Genomic DNA, 12,103 nt, shown 5'->3' with positions numbered 1-12,103 from the left:
ACAGTTCTGGGTTCGAGCCCCGCGTTGGGCTCTGTGCTGACAGCCAGCTCAGAGCCTGGAGCCTCATTCAGATTCTGTATCTCCCTCTCTCTCTGACCCTCCCCTGCTCACGCTGTCTCTCTCTCTCTCTCTCTCAGGAATAAATAAAACATTAAAACAATTTTTTTTTTTAAAGGAAAACTCATACTGAGAAAGCTGCAGAACGAGGATCCAGGAACAGGCAGGAACTCACCCATCCCTCCAGAGTGTAAGGCCACAAGTCTAAACGTCTAAACCAAACTGACTCCATGACAGGCTTTAAGTTTCCCCTCTGAACTAGAAGGCCTGAGTTTCCCGAAACTCTCAGGCAGTTACACATTGCCCGAGACAGGAGAAACCACCCTTGCAACACCCAACCAGGAAAGGCCAGCGACCACCCTCCACATTACTGAGGGAGAGGCCTGGAGATAGAAACTATAGATAGGACCCTGTTACCTAAAGTTAAAGTTAACCCGTTAGTCGCCAAACAAGACCCTAGGCTCGCTCTGTGATTGGTTGAATTTAAAGGTACTCTAAATGTTGTAATTGGATCCCGCCAAAAGTAACGAATACTCTAGACAATGTGTATGGTTAAACCTGCTGTCAATGATGTCGAATAATTATGATTGGATCACTTTCCCATGTCACAACTTCTGTAACTCCCCCGTCACAAACCCCATAAAAACACTACTCTGCCTTTGCTCGGGGCTCTCAGCACGGATCCACTGCGTTGGTGAGGTCTGGGAGCCCGAGCTTAAGCCTGAGTAAATGCCCTTTGCTTTTGCATGCGTGACTCGGACTCCTTGGTGGCCTTGGGATTTTGGGGAGATCGCGATCTGGGCATAACAAGAGGACTAGCGCTGCTCCAGACCTTGAGCAGGTACTCAAGCTTAGTTGCTCCTTGCCCCTGGGGGCTGTCAGGGGTCACCCTAAGTTCCCTCTTCTGATTCCACAACTGCTAAAAGAGAAACTGAGGCATATTAAAACCCTTAAGAGTTTTTTTTTTTTTTTTGCAAAAATCAATTGGAATTGGGTAGCACCAAACAGGAAATGGTTAAGAGGGCCCCACCGGCAGCTGTCGGTGTTCGCGGAGTGACTTTTATAGAAAAAGACAGAAACAATGTAAAGAAATTATTGATCGGCCATAGCTCAAAGCCTAGCTGTTTGTGATTTGTTATCCTTAGCATTTTGGTTTGGTAAGCTTGAGGCATTTTACAGGCTTAGAACTTGGTTCGCTTACTTACATTGGCCACCAAAGCATCACAAGCACATCAGTCTAATGGTCACCTTCTTTAATTATTTTAACAGATCAAATTCGACATTAATTCCCCCTCACTGATTTTCAGGGAATTCAGATTTTTGCCTAAGGCAATTCTAGTCTGAATAAATTTGTAGCAAGCAGTAGAGGTAAAAATATTTTTGAACTCCTGGATATAGGTGATTAGAGTAGCATTTGTTGCTTTCTGAATTTGGTCATCTTCCAAAAAAAAAAAAAAAAGGTTAACACACACACACACACACCCCAAAAATGGTATTTTTTATAATAATTGACACCGTTAATATGTCATAATTTTTACTTTTTATGAGTGAAATTGAAACAAATTATTAAAATTATATAGGAATAGGAGTATTATTAAATTAGAGGAAAAAGGATGAGAAAATATTTTCAAAACTGGTAATATTAATGTGTCAGTATCAGTAATTCAATTTTTATTTAGAAATCTCATATACGGACTCTATACAGTAACAGTCAAAATGACTCTTAGGAAGCAAGCAATAATTCTCCTCAAAAATAAAACTACCTCTTATGTACCAATTGGTCGACATTATACAACTTTATAATTAGGCTTATATGTAAAGCAGTATTTTACTCATTTTTCAATTTTTAATGTTTATTTACATTTGAGAGAGAAAGACAGAGTATAAGTGGGAGAGGGTCAGAGAGAGAAGACACAGAATCTGAATCAGGCTCTAGGCTCTGGGTTGTCAGCACAGAGCCCCATGCTGGGCTTGAACTCAAAGGCCATGAGATCATGACCTGAGGCAAAATTGGAAGCTTAATGGACTGAGCCACCGAAGTGCCCCTAAGCAGTATTTTAAGACCCACACTAAAAGCTGCCTTTCAATGTGAAGGGTAGTTTTGATTCATACCCATATTCAAAAGTCTTTTGAAGTCAAGTCTACATTCATGTTATAAACAAACTGCAGTTTCAGTATTGGCTCCAGGATGGAAACGAAGGAGACTCTCTACTGTTCATCTTTCAAACTAGAGACTAGAAAAATAATTCACAAGTAAAAATTCATTAACTTTTTGGGGTGCCTGGGTGGCTCAGTTAAGTGACCAACTCCTGATTGCAGCTCAGGTTATGATCTCATGGTGGTGAGATCCAAAAATAAATCAATAAACATTTTCAAAACGTTCATTAACTTCTTGCTGGCTTTTATAAATTGAGTAATCAGTTAAGATCTAACATTTTTTTCACCAAAATAGATAGCATTATAATAAAAGAAAATGACTGGTACTATGTTCATTAGAAAAAGGACTGTTCTCTTATTGTTAAGGTGAATGTTCTATAAATTCATTTGAGCACTACTTTTTTGGTTAGTAATACATCATATATATTATATATCAATATTTTTGTTTAGAAAAAATTGTTTTGTTTTGTTTTACTATTTTTTAGTCTCTGTAAACAAAAATTGCTCCACTAAACCCCTAATGATGAAGACTGGGATATCTGCAACTTTTCAATGATGAAGACTTTAATGTTTTATGTATTTGCCCATGACATATAAAAGATAAATATATAATAATATGACAAATATATAAAACATATGGAAATATTTTAAACTATATGAAAAGTATATATAAAAACTGTATGATTTTTGCTTTAAGAAAACATTCTTAGGAATGCATTATTCAATCAAAAATTATATATGTTTTGGGGCACCTGGGTGGCTCAGTTGGTTAAGTGTCCAACTTTGGCTCAGGTCATGATCTCACTGTCTGTGAGTTTGAGCCCTGCATCGGGGTCTGTGTTGACACCTCAGAGCCTGGAGCCTGCTTCAGATTCTGTGTATCCCTCTCTCTCTGCCCCTTCCCCGCTCATGCTCTGTCTCTGTCTCTCAAAAATAAATAAACATTAAAAATTATTTATATGTTTTAACATCTTTAAATATGCATAGTCAACCTTCTTTTAGAGTTTTGTCCCATTATATTTACATTATAGAGTAAAGGAGGAAGTGGTTTGGAAGAAGATCCAAACCTTTTTGAAATGATGAGTAAATATTCATCTAAGCCATCATAATGAGATGTGTCAAAAGAGAGGTCAGATTAATGATACCTAAGTGTTGGTGCCCTTAGCTTATTGTGCATAATCAAAACTATGAGGGTGGATAATATCATCTAAGTAGAGAGATTAGCCTGAGGAGGAAAGTAGATTTGGGTTACAATTCTAAGGAATTTCACCATGTATCATTAGTTATAAGAGGAGTAGTGTTAAAGGAGACAGAGAAGGAAAACCCATAGGTGTAGGAGAAAATTCAGTCGAGTTTGGTGTAACAGTAGCCAAGAAAGAACTCAAGAAAGAAATGGTAAGCAGTACTAGCCAAAATTTTTTCAACATTATAGAAGCTAATGACAATGACCTGGAAAATTGTACAAATTGAAAATAATGAGTATTGCAACCTACTGGATAGAATAAATACAAAGTAAGGAAATTATGTTTTAATAAATTGATATATAAAAATATGGGATGCCATTAAAAATGTTATAGGATATAAATTTATATAAATGTGTTTATGTTTAATAAGTTTGAATATTCAATGAAGATATGGATTGAAAGCATTCTTTGGGTTTGGTGACAAGATGTAGATTGGTTATATTCATGAGAACAGTTTCGGTAAAATGATAGGATTTAGGTTTCATTTGAAGGGGTTCTAGATTAAGAGAGAATAAGTGGGACATAAGTATGTAGAATGTATTGTTTAAATCTGGCTGTGAAGGGATGGAAAGAATAAAAAAATAATTGTATAATCAGTGGTTGGAAGTTCCTAATGAGTTTGCAAAACATGTGGTAAAGATAAGAGATTAGTTGAAAGATTGTTATACTTAGGATGTCAGAATTATTGGAGCGGGTAGTACTCAGACATGGAGATGACAGACTTTGGAGCAGGCTATTATTTTTGTGAAATAGGCAGCTATATAGAAGGATAATATAGGACCTCAGGTAGAAACTGCAGGTAAGTGTCAAAGAATGAAGCGTTTGTGTGTGTGTGTGTGTGTGTGTGTGTGTGTGTGTGTGTATAGGGAGGTGTTAGGCTTGGGATAGTGGTAATGCAGCTTGGGCACCTAAAAACAAATACATTTCCTGCAAATGTACTTTATTCCTTTGTGATAATAATATTTTCTAAGTCATCTGATCTGTATGAGAGTTAGCCTTCCTACAGACAAGTGCATAATATTCCATTTTCTCCTAAATAAAAAGAATTATACAGAGATGACACCTATTTGAGAGCATACAGTGGTTAAGGATTATCTCTGATTCATTGTACGAGTAGTAGAAACTGTGTTAAATTTAAGTATTAGATGAACCCAAAGTAAAAAGTTCAGTTGGAAATAAGTTGCTTCTAAAGAAACATCCTCATTTAATTTTCATCTCTATTTGGAAAGTATTGGCATAAACAACAATTATTTTAAAACACACCACAGTGTTAACTTTTTTTTATCTCAAAATCATCCCAATTATGGTTCAGATATTGAGCAATACTCAGTTGCCACCGTAACTACAATTTTTTTTGACAGCAGAGAGACTGTAGAACGCAGACAAAAACTGTATAGTCCTTGTTATTAGACACACTGAAGGGTTTTACTGCAACATTAATAAATTTGTCACACGATTTTTTTTAAAAAAAACTTCTTTCTTCCTAAATTGACAACCATTAATGAATTAAAAGTTTTTTAATGTTTATTTATTTTTGAGGGAAAGAGAGAAACAGACAGACAGAATGTGAGGTGAAGAGGAGCAGAAAGAGAAAGGGAGATACAGAATCCAAAGAAAGCTCCAGGCTCTGAGCTGTCACCACAAAGCCAGAAGCAGGACTCAAACTCACCGACTGCAAGATCATAACCTGACCAAAGTCAGACACTCAACCAACTGAGGCACCCAGGCACCCTAACCACTAATGAATTTTTAATCAAAGAGCATAGTCTACTATTTTACATTACTAATTTCTCAAAAAAAATGCCGAAGACTATATTGTACACCACCATGGTTTACAACAGCATCAGATATAAAGCACACAACAATGGAATATTCCTTATCCCATTTCAACATTATTCATCCCTCCACAGAAAAGGCTATTATCATGAATATTGCATTTCCATATGTATTCTCAAATTTTTAATACATATGTATGTATCCATAAACATTTAATATGTTTGTATTATAGATTTAAAGTTAAAAATATTGTAATCATTTTGTGTAATTTTCCCAGTTGGTTAGTTTATGAGTTATCTATTATACCACATTTCCATTATAAATTCTTCTGATAATGCACATTTGGTTTGTTTCCAATTATTTCAGATTTTTAAATGATGTTGTCATAATATATGATACATCTCTACTTCAGCACATATGCAGGTATATCTTATAAGCAATACTTTATATTTTATGCATTATAATTTTAATAATGTAATTATAAATATTACATTACTATAAGTAGTAACATGTAAGTATGAAACATAATAAAGTATATCTAAATATAAAATTAAAAGTAAAAATTTAATTTTATTACATAAAAATAATTCTGAAATAATCATTATTATTCATTTGTGGTTTGTAAAAGAGATATTCTGAACACCAAAACTTTTCATGTATGTAGCCAATATCTTATTTGTTACTTGTTTCTCCTTTTTTGTTAGCTATAGAAACACAGATATTTTCCATTTAACATGGCTATAATAGTCTTTTCCTACTTGTTTTTGAGTCTAATTTAAAAATCATTTTCAGACCAAAAAATTTTAAATTGCATATAAGTTTTCAATTTTACTTTATATATTTAAGCCTTGAATTTACCTGCAAGTAATTTTGAATTGTCTAAGTAATTTTTTTATAGTAAACTAAGCACACTTTATCAAATTGCTCATACTTCACTTCCAATCCTGGTTACTCAAAACCATCTTTGGGGTCACCTGGGTGGCTCAGTCGGTTAAGCATCCAACTTTAGCTCAGGTCCTCATCTCACAGTTTGTGAGTTCCAGTCCCCCATGGGGCTCTGTGCGGACAGCTCATAGCCTAGAGACCGCTTTGGATTCTGTGTCTCCCTCCCTTATTGGCCCTCCCCTGCTCATAGTATTTCTCTCTCTCTCTCAAAAACAAATAAACATTAAAAAAATTTTAAAAACCATCTTTATTACATAGCAAACATTCATTACATCTTTGAGCCAAATTTCAGACTTTCTATTATGATCAGTTAGTATCTTTGTTTATACCAGTTTAATACAACACTCTGCAATAACTCAATTCAATAGTGTTTTGACATTTATTGAGATAATAATTGTGAACAAGACTATGCAACCAAAAGGTCCAGGTTCAGTCTCTATCACTGTGTGAAAATGGACAAACTGTCCTCTGTATCACTCTGTTACCTCATCTACAAGATGGGGTTATATTAGTTACATAAATGTTGTGGAGAGTAATAATACTTTAATTTTTTTATGTTTATTTATTTTTGAGGGAAATAGCATGAGTTTGGGAGGGAGGGAAGGAGGGATGGAGAGAGAGAACACCAAAAGCAGTCTCCAGCCTCTGAGCTGTCAGCAAAGAGCCCAATGTCAGGCTTAAACCCATGAACCATGAGATCATGACCTGAGCTGAAGTCAGACAATTGACTAGGCCACCCAGGCTCCCCTAAATGTAAACATTAAAAAATAATGTTGGCAGCTAAAAAGTGCTATGTAAATTTAAGCATCATCATTATTATTCTTGATACAGCAAATTTCTTCATTTCTGTCTCCAAAAACACGGGTTCTTGTCCATTTCACATATACTTTAGCATGAGGTTTACAAGTTTCAGGGGTATAATCCATTGTCATTATAAATGGAATTACACTAACTTTATAGGTAAATTTGGAGAGAAGTGGTATGTATATGGTAGTGTTTCCATCTTACATGGTACATGCTTCTCCTTCCCTATCTTCCTCCTCCTCCCTCTCCTCTTTCTTCTTTTTGTTTATCTATTATAATGTCTTTTCACAAAATCATATATTCCTCAAAAAGAATTTACACAGCTTTGTTAAATCTAGTCATCAGCAACCTAATGTTTTTATTTATTTTTTTTAATGTTTATTTTGAGACGCAGAGAGAGACCTGGGGAGGAGACAGAGAGGGAGAGAGTTCCCTATCAGGTTCTGTGCTGTCATCATGGAGACCAATGTGGGGCTCAATTTCATGAACCTTGAGATCATAACCTGAGAGAAAATCAAGAATCAGACATGTAACCGACTGAGCCAGCCACATGCTCCCTTAGTATCTTTTATTTTTATTTTTATTTATTTTTAATTNCTTCTTGGAGTTTCTTTGGAGGAGAGCTCTTTCGTTTCGTCATTTATTTAGCTTCTGGCTCTTGTTAGATTTAAAGACTTGTTATGGTTAAAGACTTGTTATGTTCTCTGCACCAATGAGCACTGCTGTATCCAAGAAGACTCTCTGACTGTCCAGGGCCTATCCTTTCAGAGAGTGTTTTTTGAATGGCATCTCTTGGTCTCTCCTGTTGAGACCTTGGTTATTTTATTTTCCTACTCATAGGGATATTTGGGACTCTCCACCTTGTGTACTCTGGCTTGTTTCTTGAGGTAGCCTGCGCTTGCGGAAGCATCATATGGACAGTACGAGCTTTTGCTGGATCTCTCAGTTAAGCATCTGACTTCACCTCAGTTCATAATCTCACAGTTCGAGAGTTCAAGTCCCGCGTCGTGCTCTGTGCTCACAGCTCAGAGCCTGGTGCCTGCTTCAGATTCTTTGTCTCCCTCTCTCTGCTCCTCCTCTGCTCACATTCTGTCTCTCTCAAACTGAACACCCGAAAAACAAACGATCCAGCGAAGAAATGGGCAGATCACATGTATAGACACCTCTCCAAGGAAGACATCCAGATGGCCTACAGACACAGGCAAAGATGCTCAATATCACTCGTCATCAGGGGAATATAAATCAAAACCACACTAGTATTTTTTATTTTTAGAAAACTACAATTTTTCTTCAATTATGTGGCCTCTATTTTTGGTTCTAGCATATTGAAAAATAATTCATTTTATATAATGAAGTTGTAATTGATTGCATATTGACCTAAATTCAAATCAATGTCCATAAGTTCTATTCTGTATCTGTTCTATTTAATTTTATGTTAGAATAAATATGTCTGTAAGTAATGAGTGTTTCTTTAAATAGCTTATAATTTTTCTTATAATTTGCATTACTTAAGCCCTCAAATAAAATACTGAAAAGCAGTAATGAAAACACTCAAAGATGCATTTTAACTCCTGATTTTAAATAAGTATTTTTAATTATTTGTCACTATTGTTTGCTGATGGATTTTTAGAGGATACAGTTTATTCAACTGGGAAATCTCAGGTTTATTCTTTTTTTCTCTAACAGTTTCTTCTTTTTCATAAAAATAAAATAGATGCTGAATTTCCTAATTACATTATGATTTCTCTTTGTGGTATAAATTACTTATTCTATTAATTTACAAGATGTTTCTTTCTTTAACTTTTCATAGTAATCTTGTTCTATACATTTAGCTTAATGGTATTTTTTTATGAGCCAAGGATTTTATATTCAGCTAACCTGTGCTTTCAGAATCAAAGCAATTGAAAAAGTTTTTAAATATCCAAGAACTTCGGTGTTGCTATAATCAAGAATGCTTCCTGAGAAATCTATGAAAGAATTAAAAACTTAATGGAATTTTGATCACAAAATGTGGTCTGTCCGAAAATTTCTAAGTTTTGCATTAAGGCTTAAAATGTGGCCAGTTTTTTATATGAATAGGTTTGATGGCTAATTTGTTGATATCTGTTGAATTCTGTTATTTCTTCATGTATTTTGAGAATATATTACTTATTTATATTTGTCAAAAGATTGAGGGAGATAATGATAAAATATGTAATACACACCCGAAATTATATTTTATTACAGCATGAAGACTCTCTGCCTGAAAATTTATTTGGCCTAATAGTGATGTCAATCACTATACCATTTATTTAATTGTTATTTGATGAGTTCAATTGTCTTTTGTCTTTTTAATTCCAATCAGTCTTTGACATTGTAATTATGTTTATAAATAGCACAAAATTGGTCTCTGTTTCTTTTTATTTACTCCTATGATTTCTGTATTTAACTGGAAAATTTATACTATTTACAAATATCAGTATGATAAATGCTTTTGACCTTCTGCTAAAATCTCATTTTGTAATATCTTAATCTCTTTTGTTGCTTACTTTGGATTTAATACACTTTTCCTTTTTCCTCCATCTAATGGCTCTAGAACTATGCACTTTATTTTATTTGTAAGTATTATGGGTAACACACATATATTAATATACATATACACACATATACACACACATTCACCACTAGTTCCACTATTCTTAAGAAGTATGTGAGCCATTAGAACTTTAGACCTTCTCAAAAACTAATTATTGTTTCCTGTGATACATGTTATTCCTGCATAATATTTTATATGTTATATTCCCCACCCACCATATATTGGATATTAGCCTTATCACATGTAATATGTTTACATTACACACATACTAACTAGTTCCTTTGCTCACTATTCCTTCTTATTTCTTCCCTTCTTTTTTATTAGTTTATATTGAAGTAAATTTTTTAAACATGTATTACTGAGGGTTAATAAGTGGTAAACTCTAGCCATCAACATTTGTCTAAATTCTCTTTAACTTTTCATTTTTAAATAAGAAATATGTGTAAAATTATGGATAGTTATATTCTCTGCTTTTTTAAGAACTTTCCACAGTGTTTATATTACAGTCTATTCTTATAATTGACAGCCTGCAGTCTAATCATAATTTCTATTTAAAATGCCTTTCTTTTATGGCTGATTTAAAACCTCTTGAAACAGGATTTTTAAAAATATTTTTATTAAAAAATTTTTTTACTTATTTTGAGAGAGACAGATACAGAGTGAGCAGGGGAAGGGCAGAGAAAGAGAGAGAAAGAGGCAAAACCCCAAGCAGGCTCCACACTGTCAGTGCAGACTGACATAGGTCTCAAACTCACGAAACCGTGAGATCATGACCCAAACCCAAACCCAGTTGGACACTTAACCAACTGAGCCACCCAAACACCCCACACCCCCGTTTTCATTTAAGAAAAAAAAAATTTTTTTAATGTTTTATTTATTTCTAGGAGAGAGAGAGAGAGACAGCGTGAGCAGGGGAGGGTCAGAGAGAGAGGGAGTCACAGACTGAAACAGGCTCCAGGCTCTGAGCTGGCAGTCAGCACTGAGCCCGACACGGGGCTCGAACCCACGAACTGTGAGATCATGACCTAAGCGAAAGTCGGACGCTTAACCGACTAAGCCACCTAGGCGCCCCCCGTTTTCATTTTTTAAAGTCACTTCATGGTCCTGAGATCAAGAATCCATGCTCTACCACCTAGCTAGCCAGCACCCAAAAGGGGGATTTTTGAAAGATGGTAAGACAGGAAGTTCCTAAACTCCCCCTTTCTCACAAACACACTAAATGTATAGCTGTACATAGGAAAATTATCTCTGAAATAAATCTATAAATTGAATGACTTCTACACACTGTTTGAATGATAAAATACATTGAAACATCAAAGTCTCAGTTTTCCATATAAGTAAAAGCTGAAAGAGTTCATCACCATTAGACTAGCCTTCCATGAAGTATTAAAGGGATTTCTTCAAGATGAAATAAAAAAGCATGAAGTAGCAAAAAGAAAACACAAAAGGGTAAACACATAGTTAAATTCGTAATAATTAAATATACAGTTAAAGGTAAGTATATAGTTAAATTCAGAATAATGTAATGGTGGCAGGAAAAGCACTTATAAATCTAACATGAAGGTTAAAAGACAAAAGTAGCAAAAATAACTTTAAAATAATCTGTGAATGAACACAAGATAAAAAGATATAGATTGTGACACCAAAAAGATAAAATGAGTAGGGGGAGGGGTAATAATACAGAGCTTTAGTTTGTGTTCAGACTTAACTAGTTATCAGCTTAGACTGTTATAACTAGATTAATGTAAGCCTGATGGCAATCACAAAGTAAAAACTTGTAATAGATACACAGAAGATACAGAAGTAAGAATCCTGGCATATCACTGTAGAAAATCATCAAGTAACAAAGGAAAAACAATCATGAGAGAGGAGAAAGTAAAAGAAACTTTACAAAAAACAACCAGAAAATAATTAACATAATAGCAATAGCCCATACAGAGCAATACATGTTTTATGTAAATTGACCAAATTTTCCAGTCAAAAGACATAAAGCCTGTATCAAGAAACAAGGAAAATCTCAAGTAAACAACCTAACTTTATTCCTCACAGAACTAGAAAAATAAGAACCAAACCTAAGTTAGTAGAAGGAAGGAAATAATAGATCAGAGTGGAAATAGAGACTAAAAAGACAATAGAAAAGATTAATGAAACTAAGAGCTGTTTCAAAATTCGCAAACCTTTAGCTAGACTAAATGGAAAAAAAGAGAGAAGACTCAAAATCAGAAATGAAAGATGAAATGTTACAACTAATATCACAGAAATAAAAAAAATTTATAAGGGACTATGAACAATTATACACTAACAAATTAGACAACAGAAGAAATGGAATCATTCCAAGAAATGACCTATGAAGACTAAATGAAAAATAAATAGAAAAGCTGAACACACCACTTACTAGTAAAGAGATTCATTAGTAGTCAAAAACCTCCCAACAAAGTAAAGCCCAATACCAAATCTTCCTTAGTGAATTCTATGAAACATTTAAACAATCAATGCCAATCCAGTCAAATTCTTCCACATGTGGAAGAGGCGGGAGGAGGCCAAG

The 12,103-nt window shown here is 34.4% G+C and overlaps 1 long non-coding RNA gene across 1 annotated transcript in view; it reads left to right on the top strand.

Annotated features, from left to right (window-relative positions):
* The first annotated feature begins 741 nt into the window (after nt 1-741).
* The window catches only part of LOC144225867 (uncharacterized), a 97,640-nt gene continuing 86,278 nt past the window's right edge, over nt 742-12,103 (top strand). Inside the window, exon 1 of the long non-coding RNA XR_013333445.1 lies at nt 742-898. This is a non-coding gene — a long non-coding RNA (uncharacterized LOC144225867). The remainder of the gene's footprint in view (nt 899-12,103) is intronic.

Source organism: Crocuta crocuta, unplaced genomic scaffold, assembly GCF_008692635.1.
Source record: "Crocuta crocuta isolate KB4526 unplaced genomic scaffold, BGI_CrCroc_1.0 scaffold131, whole genome shotgun sequence".
Lineage (NCBI taxonomy): Eukaryota > Metazoa > Chordata > Mammalia > Carnivora > Hyaenidae > Crocuta > Crocuta crocuta.
The sequence above is the reverse complement of the archived record's forward strand: the minus strand, read 5'-3'. Positions and strand labels throughout refer to the sequence as shown.